The sequence below is a fragment of the Bombina bombina genome, chromosome 7 (genome assembly GCF_027579735.1).
Source record: "Bombina bombina isolate aBomBom1 chromosome 7, aBomBom1.pri, whole genome shotgun sequence".
Classification (NCBI taxonomy): domain Eukaryota; kingdom Metazoa; phylum Chordata; class Amphibia; order Anura; family Bombinatoridae; genus Bombina; species Bombina bombina.
This window is the reverse complement of record NC_069505.1, coordinates 495,974,348-495,988,644: the sequence shown is the minus strand read 5'-3', so window position 1 is coordinate 495,988,644 and position 14,297 is coordinate 495,974,348.

Below are 14,297 nucleotides of genomic sequence, written 5' to 3'. Positions count from 1 at the left end.
TATGTTTTTCAAAAAACGATATGTCTTTTTAAAAAAATGATATGTTTTTTAAAAAAACGATATGTCTTTCAAAAAAAGATATGTCTTTTAAAAAAGGATATGTTTCTCAAAAAAAGATATGTCTTTCAAATAAAGATGGGTTTTTGATATTATCATATTTCTATAGTATTTCACTTCAATATTTTTTAGAGTTAACTATACACACTACTTAATCACCACTAAAAAAATTTTTTGCAAATACGTACTGCTCGTGATTTTTTATATATATATATATTTTTTATATATATATATTTTTGCATAATCTTTCATGTAAATATTTCATGTACAATTTTTTCTTGTATTATCTCTGGTATATAGATCTACTGCACAATCTAAATGCTTTTACTCCAATCCTCATTAGTTCTAACATTCATCAAAATAGATCAAAATGTGGAGGTATCTATAAACATATAACGAATGCTGATTAAACTGTGAAAAATCATGGTAAAACAAAGTCATATGACTTTCTTTCATCTAATCACATGACCCTCTCTGATCCAATCACAGAGAACCACAGTGTATTTAAATTCATGAAAGACCACAATGAGCATCTTGATAAAGGCCTGACTGGGCTGAAACGCGTAGAAATTTGCTCATAACTTGTGAAAATAAGTAGTAGGTAAGGTGGTTGAGACCAACTCTAATTCACAGAGTTGTTTTTCTCTTGGAAATACCATCATACCCATGATCTACTTTCTTATGTCCAGCACTGGAATCTGAATAATATGGACGCTGTTGCAAACTTTACTTGCAATACATCTGCTTGACTTACATATGCGGTAGGTGCGGTGCATTGAGCCTCTTTAATATATGAATTGACTCTATATGCGTAATTCCCACCCATGACCCACATTTGTTGAAAGCAGTTTGATTCATTTTAAATTCAAAGAGACAAAGTTTGTTGTTGCCTACCATGGGGGGTAGTTATCAAGCCGTCAACCTCAAATACGCTGGAATTCCGCATCATATTTGTGGCGAGGCTGATTCGCCTTCGTTATCAAAGGCCAAAGACCGTCAAAAGTAGAATTTTGTGACGTAAACTTCGATCCGCCGGACTCAGTCCGACACAGATCGATTCTTACGTCACTACAGATGTTCCGCACACAAGTGTGGCACAATCTGACTACTTTTGCTAGTTATCAAAAAACTAGCAGGTACGCTCGGCACTTTTACGGCCCAGCGTACCTGGTTTTCAAACCGCCACCCTGGAGGCGGCGGATCCCATAGGAATCAATGGGAGTCTGACCATAGCGAAAGTACAAGTTCGCTGCTGCCAGACATCCCATTGATTCCTATGGGAGCTGTCTACACCTAACACCCTAACATGTACCCCGAGTCTAAACACCACTAATCTGTCCCCCCTACACCGCCGCAACTAAATAAAGTTATTACCCCCTAAACCGCCGCTCCCGGAGCCCACCGCAAGCTACTCTATACATATTAACCCCTAAACCGCCGCTCCCGGAGCCCACCGCAACTATAATATATGTATTAACCCTTAAACCTCCGCTCCCTGACCCTGCCGCAACCTATATTAAATTTATTAACCCCTATCCTGCCCCCCACTACACAGCCGCCACTGTAATAAATTTATTAACCCCTAAACCTAAGTCTAACACTAACCCTAACACCCCCCTAACTTAAATATTAATTAAATAAATCTAAATAATATTTATAAACTATATTTATAAAATCTATTATAAACTAAGTTAATCCTATTTAAAACTAAATACTTACCTTTAAAATAAACCCTAATATAGCTACAATATAAATAATAATTATATTGTAGCTATTTTAGGATTTATTTTTATTTTACAGGTACCTTTCAATTTATTTTAACTAGGTACAATAGCTATTAAATAGTTATTAACTATTTAATAGCTTACCTAGCTAAAATAAAGAGAAATTTACCTGTAAAATAAATCCTAACCTAAGTTACAATTAAACCTAACACTACACTATCATTAAATAAATTAAATAAATTACCTACAAATAACTACAATTAAATACAATTACATAAACTAACTAAAGTACAAAAAATAAAAAAGCTAAGTTACAAAAAATAAAAAAAATAGGTTACAAACATTTTAAAAACATTACAACAATTTTAAGCTACTTACACCTAATCTAAGCCCCCTAAGAAAATAAGAAACCCCCCAAAATAAAAAAATGCCCTACCCTATTCTAAATTTAAAAAGTTCAAAGCTCTTTTACCTTACCAGCCCTTAAAAGGGCCTTTTGTGGGGGCTTGCCCCAAAGAGTTCAGCTCTTTTGCCTGTAAAAGAAAAATACAACCCCCCCAACATTAAAACCCACCACCCACATACCCCTAATCTAACCCAAACCCCCCTTAAAAAAAACCTAACACTACCCCCCTGAAGATCATCCTACCTTGAGTCGTCTTCACTCAACCGAGCAGCGATGGAACCGAAGAGGACATCCGGAGCGGCAGAAGTGATCATCCAAGGGGCGCTGAAGAAATCTTCCATCCGGGCGAGGTCATCTTCCAAGAGGCGCTGAAGAAGTCTTCTATCCGGGCGAGGTCATCTTCGAAGCCGGGTCTTGAATCTTCATCCCGCCGACGCGGAACATCCTTCTTTCCCGACGGACTACCGACGAATGAAGGCTCCTTTAAGGGACGTCATCCAAGATGGCGTCCCTTCAATTCCGATTGGCTGATAGGATTCTATCAGCCAATCGGAATTAAGGTAGGAAAAATCTGATTGGCTGATTGAATCAGCCAATCAGATTCAAGTTCAATCCGATTGGCTGATCCAGTCAGCCAATCAGATTGAGCTCGCATTCTATTGGCTGTTCCGATCAGCCAATAGAATGCAAGCTCAATCTGATTGGCTGACTGGATCAGCCAATCGGATTGAACTTGAATCTGATTGGCTGATTCAATCAGCCAATCAGATTTTTCCTACCTTAATTACGATTGGCTGATAGAATCCTATCAGCCAATCGGAATTGAAGGGACGCCATCTTGGATGACGTCCCTTAAAGGAGCCTTCATTCGTCGGTAGTCCATCGGGAAAGAAGGATGTTCTGCGTCGGCGGGATGAAGATTCAAGACCCGGCTTCGAAGATGACCTCGCCCGGATAGAAGACTTCTTCAGCGCCTCTTGGAAGATGACCTCGCCCGGATGGAAGATTTCTTCAGCGCCCCTTGGATGATCACTTCTGCCGCTCCGGATGTCCTCTTCGGTTCCATCGCTGCTCGGTTGAGTGAAGACAACTCAAGGTAGGATGATCTTCAGGGGGGTAGTGTTAGGTTTTTTTAAGGGGGGGGGGGGGTTGGGTTAGATTAGGGGTATGTGGGTGGTGGGTTTTAATGTTGGGGGGGTTGTATTTTTCTTTTACAGGCAAAAGAGCTGAACTCTTTGGGGCATGCCCCCACAAAAGGCCCTTTTAAGGGCTGGTAAGGTAAAAGAGCTTTGAACTTTTTTAATTTAGAATAGGGTAGGGCATTTTTTTATTTTGGGGGGGTTTGTTATTTTATTAGGGGGCTTAGATTAGGTGTAAGTAGCTTAAAATTGTTGTAATATTTTTAAAATGTTTGTAACCTATTTTTTTATTTTTTGTAACATAGCTTTTTTATTTTTTGTACTTTAGTTAGTTTATGTAATGGTATTTAATTGTAGTTATTTGTAGGTAATTTATTTAATTAATTTAATGATAGTGTAGTGTTAGGTTTAATTGTAACTTTGGTTAGGATTTATTTTACAGGTAATTTTGTATTTCTTTTAGCTAGGTGGTTATTAAATAGTTAATAACTATTTAATAACTATTCTAACTAGCTAAAATAAATTGAAAGTTACCTGTAAAATAAATATAAATCCTAAGATAGCTACAATGTAATTATTAATTACATTGTAGCTATCATAGGGTTTATTTTACAGGTAAGTATTTAGTTTTAAATAGGAATAATTTATTTAAGTATAGTGTAGTGTTAGGTGTAATTGTAACAGGTTAGTTTTTAGTTTACAGGTACATTTCTCTTTATTTTAGCTAGGTAAGCTATTAAATAGTTAATAACTATTTAATAGCTATTGTACCTAGTTAAAATAAATTGAAAGGTACCTGTAAAATAAAAATAAATCCTAAGATAGCTACAATATAATTATTCTATATAATAAAAGGCCAAGTGTGTTTGTCCGAAGCTGTCATGCGCAGTAGACAACACAGCACGAGGACAAACACACCTGGCCTTTGAGAGTCCCTAAGTCTCTGCTCTGCAGTGCGAGCAGAACCGAGCGTGGATGGGGGCGTGGCCGATCGTGAAGGGGGCGTGGCCAAGCGCGAGGGTCGTGAGGGGGCGTGGCCAAGCGTGGAGGGGCGGGGCCAGGCGGCCCGTGAAAGGCTGTGCAGTGAGAGCTCAAAACAGCTCAAAAGAGGGGAGAGAGGGGGTAGGGAAAAGATAAGAAAGGTGAGAGAGAGAGAGATCAAGAGGGGAGAGAGAGATCAAGAGGGGAGATAAAGGGAGCACAAGAGAGGGAGCAAAAGAGAGGGGGAGAGACAGCAAAAGAGAGGGGGAGGGAGAGCAAAAGAAAGGGGACAGAGAGATCAAAAGAGAGGGGGGAAGAGAAAGAGATGGGGAGGGGGAGAGAGAGAGGGGAGGATAGAGAGGGGAGGAGAGAGAGAGGTGGGAGGAGGAGAGAGAGAGAGGGGGGAGGGAGAGAGAGAGGGGAGAGAGAGGGGGAGGGAGAGAGAGAGGGGGAGGGAGAGAGAGAGGGGGAGGGAGGGAGAGAGAGAGGGGAGGGAGAGAGAGGAGGAGGGAGAGAGAGAGGGGAGGGAGAGAGAGGTGGAGGGAGAGAGAGAGGGGAGGGGGAGTGAGGGAGAGAGAGGGGGAGGGAGAGAGAGAGGGGAGGGGGAGTGAGAGAGAGAGAGGGGAGGGGGAGTGAGAGAGAGGGGAGGGGGAGTGAGAAAGAGAGAGGGGAGGGGGAGGGAGAGAGAGAGGGGAGTGAGAGAGAGAGGGGGGAGATAGAGAGGGAGGGAGAGAGAGAGAGGGGAGAAAGAGAGAGAGGGGGAGAGAGAGAGAGGGGGGAGAGAGAGAGGGGGGGGAGAGAGAGAGAGGGGAGAGAGCGCAAAAGAGGGGGGGAGAGAGTGCAAAAGAGGGGGGAGAGAGAGTGCGCAAAAGAGGGTGGGATAGAGAGAGCGCAAAAGAGGGGGGGATAGAGAGAGCGCAAAAGAGGGGGGGAGAGAGAGAGCGCAAAAGAGAGGGGGAGAGAGAGCACAAAAGAGAGGGGGAGAGAGAGCTCAAAAGAGAGGGGAGAGAGAGAGTGCAAAAGGGGGGGGAGAGAGCATAAAAGAGGGGGAAGAGAGAGCGCAAAAGAGAGGGGGGAGAGAGATCTCAAAAGAGAGGGGGAGAGAGAGCGCAAAAGAGAGGGGGGGAGAGAGAGCAAAAGAGAGGGGCAGGGAGAGAGCGCAAGGGTTGGGACTGCTGTACCCTGCAAAAAATGGCCCGTGTGAACGGTTTTTAGGACTAGTTATTTATATTTGCATACAAAGAGAGAAGCGCTCTACCAGGAACGAACAACAGCTCAGTGGCTTGTTCTATGGCGATTTACCACCCGGAAGCAGCCTCTTTTAGACCAGTGTGCTTTTCACAGAAGAAAACTTTCCGAAGTATATCAGTCTGATCCTGCCAAGTAAGGTCAGTCCAGCCCCGAAATACCAGGCAATTCTCCTCTGAACAAGGAACATGACAACCCCAGACGATCGTTTCGGCCTCCTATGGGCCTCGTCAGTGAGGTGCAGCCACATTCCTCTAAGCACACTGGGCAAGGAGTCCATGTCTGGTTTCCCCCATCACCCATAGGGAGACTTCCCCAGGGTCATAATAATTTGCATACAAAGAGAGAAGCGCTCTACCAGGAACGAACAACAGCTCAGTGGCTTGTTCTATGGCGATTTACCACCCGGAAGCAGCCTCTTTTAGACCAGTGTGCTTTTCTCAGAAGAAAACTTTCCGAAGTATATCAGTCTGATCCTGCCAAGTAAGGTCAGTCCAGCCCCGAAATACCAGGCAATTCTCTTCTGAACAAGGAACATGACAACCCCAGACGATCGTTTCGGCCTCCTATGGGCCTCGTCAGTGAGGTGCAGCCACATTCCTCTAAGCACACTGGGCAAGGAGTCCAGTCTGGTTTCCCCCATCACCTATAGGGAGACTTCCCCAGGGTCATAATAATTTGCATACAAAGAGAGAAGCGCTCTACCAGGAACGAACAACAGCTCAGTGGCTTGTTCTATGGCGATTTACCACCCGGAAGCAGCCTCTTTTAGACCAGTGTGCTTTTCACAGAAGAAAACTTTCCGAAGTATATCAGTCTGATCCTGCCAAGTAAGGTCAGTCCAGCCCCGAAATACCAGGCAATTCTCCTCTGAACAAGCGCAAAAGAGAGGGGGGAGAGAGAGCAAAAGAGAGGGGCAGGGAGAGAGCGCAAGGGTTGGGACTGCTGTACCCTGCAAAAAATGGCCCGTGTGAACGGGCTTTAGGACTAGTTATTTATATTGTAGCTATATTAGGGTTTATTTTAAAGGTAAGTATTTAGTTTTAAATAGGATTAACTTAGTTAATAATAGAAATATTATTTAGATTTATTTAATTAATATTTAAGTTAGGGGGGTGTTAGGGTTAGTGTTTGACTTAGGTTTAGGGGTTGATAATTTTATTACAGAGGCGGCGGTGTAGTGGGGGCAGGATAGGGGTTAATAAATTTATTATAGGTGGCGACGGTGTAGGGGGGGCAGGATAGGGGTTAATAAATTTAATATAGGTTGCGGCGGGTTCAGGGAGCGGCGGTTTAGGGGTTAAACTATTTATTTATTTGTGGCGAGGTGCGGGATCAGCAGGATAGGGGTTAATAACTTTATTATAGAGGGCGACGGTATAGGGGGGGCAGGATAGGGGTTACTAGGTATAATGTAGGTGGCAGCGGTGTCCGGGAGCGGCGGTTTAGGGGTTAATACATTTATAAGACTTGCGGCAGGGTCTAGGAGCGGCGGTTTAGGGGTTAGTAACTTTATTTAGTTGTGGGGGGCTCCGGGGGCGCCGGTATAGGGGGTAGAACAGTGTAGTTTAGTGTGAGTGCTTAGTGACAGGCTAGCAAGAAAGCTGTCAAACAGCCGAAGAGCAGCGAGATCAGATGAGTGATAACTCTCACAGTCCGCTGCTCATCGCCCCGCGGCTTTTTGACAGCTTTATTTGATAACTTAGGCGTATTTTTTCAGGTCCGCGGCGGCGAAGGTAGGCGAGCTTAGGCGGGTGTATTGGGCCGGCGAAGGCAGGAAAGTTGACACGATGATAACTACCCCCCCATTACTCCTTCAATTTGACCTCCTGACTGGAACAGGCCCACAGCACGGGACATCCCGCAAATACGGCTGTGAAAGTGTCTTTGAAATTTAACTCACAGTCATTGGATACAAGCCAGAAGATTTTGCAAGCTTTTCGCTGTTTTATAAACAACGCAGAGGGAATCACCCAAGTTATACCTGCATTCATATAAACAGCTGGATCAAACACTCTAATCACTGGCCTGATTGTGTTAAGGACGGTAACATTGACTCTGTGTCAATTTTAACATTGTGTTATTTTGCAACATATATTTTTTTTTCAGCTACTTACATCATTACACACTGATGTTTTACATTATATGTTGATTCTTATCCTATTTTAATTGTACTATTTTACTCTGTATCAGATGCCGACATCGCTTATTTTAATACAAATATTTGTAATACATTTATAAACTTTTATTATAAGCTTGTGTAATTTACATTCCTTATAAAGTTCTTTACCTCTCATATGCTGTTTTTTACAGCGCGTTCCCATATCCCCTTGTTCTTAGCATAGAATTAAGTCCATGTGGTTGTATAGTATTAAGCCGATATGTCCATTTGGCTTCAATTTGGAGGAGGGTTCTGTTCCTGTCACCACCCCTTTTCAGAGGGGGGACATGATCAATAAGAACAAACCGTAGATCAGTGGGGTTATGTCCAGCCTCCAGAAAATGCCTAGCGACCGGTTGGTCACTCTTTTGATCCTTAATGGCTGCTCTAATGGCCGAGCGATGATTCGCCATCCGGGTCCGGGCGTCATCTGATGTCTTACCCACGTCGAATTTTGCACAACTGCAACTCAATAGGTAGATAACAAACTCAGTAGTGCATGTTAGTCGATGTCTTATCGTAAACTTCTTCTTTTTGTGGGGATGACTGAATGTGGCACCTGGAAGCATAGAATTACACTTGGTGCATCCAATACACCGATAACATCCCAATTTTTTTGGTTGTAGCCAAGTACGTGGTTGATAACAATGGCTCGGGTCTGTTTTCATGAGAAGATCCCTCAGGCTCGTATTCCTTTTATAGCCAACCCTTGGAGGTGCCCAATTTGAAAGTGGTAAGTTGGAATCACTTTGCATGATGTGCCAATGACGTTGAAAGCTTGTCCCAATGGTCCTTAGATCAGGTGTATATTTAGTGACGAATGTCATCCGTGGATTGTTGTCATCATCATCTTTATTTGAATTCCCCAAGTATGTTACTGTGCACTTTTCTTTTGATGCACTTTGGGTTATATCCTCTATCAAGGAATTTAGTCATCATTGTTTCCAATTGTGAAGCTTGATTAGAGTCGTCACTATTATTTCTAATGACCCTTGTCATTTGGGCTTGAGGAATTGCTTGTAGTAGTGCTGTAGGGTGGCAACTAGTGGCGTGGAGCAATGCATTTCTATTGGTCGGTTTCCGGAATAGCGTACTTCCAAGCTTATTGCCTGCTTTGAAGATCCTTAAGTCCAAAAAATCCACTGATTCAGTACTATGTACGATCTTGAGCTTTACCGGAGTCTGTAGTTGGTTCAAGGTGGTTCAATTTTTTCCATATTTGCTTTCTGCAATTGTTTCCATGTATGCTTTCTATGAATTTTTTCTATGTATGCTATGTATGAATTTTTATATGTATGCTTTCTATGAATTTTCTCATGAAGTAGAGGATTGACAGCAACTATGTCAACGTTTTGAATGACTCGGAGTTTATGTATACACTGCTGTTTCAGAGCCAGTACTATCCTGATTTAGGCATAGGGTGTCCTATCATAATAGATTATAATATAATATAATATATTGGAGTATTTTTCACATTATAGAGTATAGTATGCTCATACTGCCAATGATTTATGTATTTTTCAAAGTTGCCATTGCTTCTTGCTTCTGTTACGGTTATGGCTATATCCAGTGTTTATGTCATTACCAGGGTAACGGTCCCCTTTGATCAGCATATATTGATCATCGCCACTTTTAGCTATTATACCCTAATATAGTGATATGGCTTTTATAATTGTTGTGCCTGATAGGGGCTGTCATTTACTTATGATATTGACCCTAGATGCCCGGTGTTTCTTTCACTCGCAAGTAGTATGGGCGTGTCTCTAAGATGACAGCAGTTGTTGTGGTTTCATTGGGTCTGCGTCATGACGTACTACGCGTCACTTCTGAGAGACAGACCGATAGTGCTGCCCTGATATACATGCTGTGTGCATGGCGGTCGTGTAAATATGCATCAAAAGAGGTATGCGCCCATTAGTTTATACTTATGTCTAGCTATATCAGTATGTAGATATGCACATTCACCTGCCGTTGAAATAAGCATATACATATGTCATTGTATAGATGGTCTTGTGGGTGCGCAGTTTATCATGCTTCATATCTAGTATCTCATGTAACTTCTGTGTAAATCTGATTTACTGTAATTGAGTGGTTTCTCATTGCTTAAGTATGCAATATGCGTTTACATTTGTATTTAGGAGAATTGTTATGATACTTTCTATGTTCTCTTGCCTGTCTATTGGGTGAGTGGTGTGGGTGTAAATTGTTTATATGGTTGCTATGACAACCTTTTGGCGTTTTTTTTCACTGTTTGGGGGTGGGTCTTATGTTTCATTGGTGTTTGATTGTATAAATGAATGCATTCTTCATGTGTTCGCTGTCTGAGTGAGGGGATTCGGTCCCCGAAACGTCACAAATAAAACTGTATATGTAAAGGACCAGAGAATGCGACCTTTCATTCATTATAGTATTCAACCCCTGCATGCACCCTGGTGGATTGACTTTGGAAGTGAGAGTGCTCTCCAGTTGCTCATATATATATAAATATATATATATATATATATATATATATATATATATATATATACATACATTCTGTCCACTGCACATTGATAAATGCCGACAGCATACGCTCTCTGCATTTATCATTGCACCAGCAGTTCTTGTAAACTGCTAGCGCAATACGGCCCCCTGCAGATTCGCGGCCATACGGCTGCTAGCAGGGGGTGTCAATCAACCCGATCGTATAGATTTTCGGTGATTTCTGTCCGCGGCAGGCGGACAGGTTATGGAGCAAAATGTGAACATGCCCCAAAATGTGAACATTTGCAGTACTGTATATATTAGTCATCAAGAAATATTCATGTGCAGTGGTTTAGAAAAGTTGCAGTAGAGCTGTAAGGACATACCCCCCAACTGTCCAGATTTTTGCGGGACAGTCCCGATTTTAGGGGTTTGTCCCCCTGTCCCGGGTTGCTAGCCATCTGTCCCGATTTGCCCCAGGCATTTAAAAAAAAAAAAAAAAAAAATTTTTTTTTTTTTTTAATTCTGTTGGGCCCATACTCAGAAGCAGCTGGCTTTGCTCTCACAGGGTTAGATTCCTGTTAGATTCCCTGTGGAAAAGGAATGGTGTGTGGGTTAAGCAGGAGTAAAAAGGCTGTATACACTCTGACCACTGGTAATGGTGACCTCTCTAACCTACCTCTGGTAATGATGATGTCTAACCCCTGTTAATAATACTAGCATGCCTTCAGTTTTATACAATGAGCAGTGCTAATACCAGGGTAACGAACAGTGGCAGCCGCAGACTGCCAGCTAATGTGCTTGCCAACCCAAGGACCCCATACAATGAATTACAGATACTCATATATGATGTAGTGTGTGTGTCTATCTGTATCCATAACTCTATGTGTGTGTATCTGTATGTATAAGTTTATGCTATGTAGTGTGTTTGTGTCTGCATGTATAAATGTAAGCTATGTAGTGTGTGTATGTGTAGGTATAAGTGTGTATCTGCATGTATAAGTGTATGCTATGTAGTGTGTGTCTGCATGTATAAGTGTATACTATATAGTGTCTGTGTATCTGCATGTATAAGTGTATGCCATGTAGTGTGTGTGTATCTTCGTGTAAAAGTGTATGCTATGTAGTGTGTGTGTATCTTCATGTGTAAGTGTATGCTATGTAGTGTGTGTGCATCTGCATGTATAAGTGTATGCTATGTAGAGTGTGTGTATTTGCATGTGTATGCTATGTAGTGTGTGTGTGTGTGTATCTGAATGTGTATGCTATGTAGTGTGTATGTATCTGCATGTATAAGTGTATACTATGTAGTGTGTGTGTGTGTATCTGCATGTATAAGTGTATGATATGTAGTGTGTGTGTATCTGCATGTGTAAGTGTATGCTATGTAGTGTGCTACTGTGCATTTTTGCTGACTTTAAAGGCCAGAATCTAGAATATTAATGGGGAATGCAGAGAGCAGTTTTAAAGAATTTATTATTAAATGTCCAATTAAGATAAAAATATTTAGCAATGTCTTTGCAAAGGCTTATTAAATACATAGCTCATATAGCCATACCAATGGTTTGAGCTTGTGTTTGATTTGCTGCCTATGTATTAAAATATATGACTTTATTTAGAATTTTATTTATATTACTTTGGTCTTATGATTTTTTAAGCCCCGCCCACCACATTTCAATTTTTTGCTGCGGGGGGGGGGGGTGTCCCTCTTTTGAATTTTGAAATGTTGGGAGGTATGTAAGGATGAACTATAAAAATATCATGAAGCACTTTAAGAGCATTGTTACACTTGAGTTCCATACAAAAATATTAAAGGGACAGTCAACACCAGAATTTTTAATCCTTTTATTACCCATTCCCCAGTTTTGCATAACCAACACAAATATATTAATGCATGTTTTACCTCTGTAATTACCTTGTATCCAAGCCTCTGCAGACTGCCCCCTTATTTCAGTTCTTTTGACAGATTTGCATTTTAGCCAATCACCAATCAGTGCTCACTCCTAGGTAACCGCGTGCGTGATAGGGTTGTACATGCTGCAGGGTGTGCAGAGAGGAACATGAATAGAGCACTTCAGTGTCAATATTTGTGTGCTGTCCATGGTTTAAATTCATGTTCCTTCCTTCACACCCTGCAGCATGTATAACTCATAAGTGTCCAGGAAAACATGGCTGAGGTGCGTGAGCTCAATATTATCTATATGAAACACATGAACTAGCAAAACTGTCAAAATGCTTTCAGATTAGAGGTGGCCTTCAAGGTCTAAGAAATTAGCATATGAACCTCCTAGGTTTAGCTTTCAACTAAGAATACCAAGAGAACAAAGCAAAATTGCTGATAAAGGTAAATTGGAAAGTTGTTTAAAATTACATGCCCTATCTGAATCATGAACGTTTTTTTTGGACTTGACTGTCCCTTTAACACTTTTATATGTGAGTTTACACTTACACACCCCACAAGCCCTGCTGTACATATAACCTATTACAGCCTTTTGTTGCTTCTGATATAAGCACCTACCAGAGAGACACAGACACATACAAGACTATATATAACTAACACTAAGGAAAACCTCATATTTTGTATAAACAGACCACTCCTTTAGCCATCTTTAGGTTTTATATCACTATTTATTAGTGTCTTAGGGAACAGCCTCATCTGAGTCTTTACTCGAGTCCTTGGACTTTCCCTTGATAACCTCTCCTGCTTTCTTTTTCACCCAATCGCCTGCTTTTTTGGCCACCAATTGTGCTGCTTTCTTTGCTGCCGCTTTTGCTGCTTTCTTCGCTGCTCCTTTCAGAATATTTCCTACTATGGAGCGCTTCTCCCTCAAGGTCTCTAGCAGATCAACGCTGTTTCCAACCTCCACTGACTCTCCACTCCAGTCTGCAGGGAGTGGTCTGGCATAGAGCTCAGACCACAGCAGGAAGTAGATGATGCACATCAGCTGGCAGTTCATTATTGAGGAGGACTGGCAAACTGCAAAACAATGTTAGATACAGATTAGATTTAGGGCCTTTTTTCTAAAAACTTTACCTGTCAATAGATGCTGATATTTACCTCTCAATAGATGCTGACTCTTTGTGTATTAATGGACACTGGCTGCTGCCGTTTTACTGGACTGTAGCTACTGTCTTCTCTCTTGAAAATGGCTGGATTATCTTAATCTCTTAAGATTCTCTGGCAAATGATTTAAGAAAATACTGAAACATTAAATGTATATACTCAGAGCATTATTACATCACAAGACCCTGTGGTGATGACCTCATAGACTCATAGACACTCACGAGTGGTTGCTATGGAGCTTTTCATCAACAAACATCCCTGATGCTGCCAACGTTCTTCATAAAAAATGACAATTTGAGAGTTCTTTATGATACAGCAAAACTTTTAAAATATATTACTGACATGTACAGAAGTTACATCCTTATAGACTTCATCTTCATGGGATGAAAAATATTATCTCAAATTCACATAATTCAACAATCACCATATTTTCTATTCAGAAGGGATGTTCATCTCAAAAGTCTTCATATACAGGAGTGAGACCAGAACCTGGGCACCAGATTCAGCAGTTTTTTTGTTTTTTTTTAAAGTCACAAAATGTATCTCTACATCAATCTTCATATGAAATAAATAACAAAACAAACGTGCTAAATTCAGCAGTTCAACTATATATTAAAGTTAAGTAAGGCCCTGTGAGTAATAAGAGATGTAGTGAGACATTACCCATATAGTGATGTCCCGAACTGTTCGCCCGCGAACGGTTCACAGCGATCATAGCTAGTTCGCGTTCGCGTTTGTGGGCGAACATATGGCGATCCGCCCCTATGTGTCATCATTGTGGAAACTTTGACCCTTTATGTCACAGCCGCCTGACACATTAGAGCCAATCAGCCAATCAACATCAGACACTCCCTCACAACCCTCCCAGCTACTCGGAATCCGCCATTTTAGACTCATAACGACCTTGCTTTCTTAATGAGAGGACGTGTTGTGTTTTTGCTCCTGACATTAATAGTAAAAACATAGCTAGGCTAGTGTATTTACAGTCCAGAAGGACTCCACTCATCTCTGCTGCAAGCACAGCACCCCAAAAAGCCCTTTTTAGGGCTATATT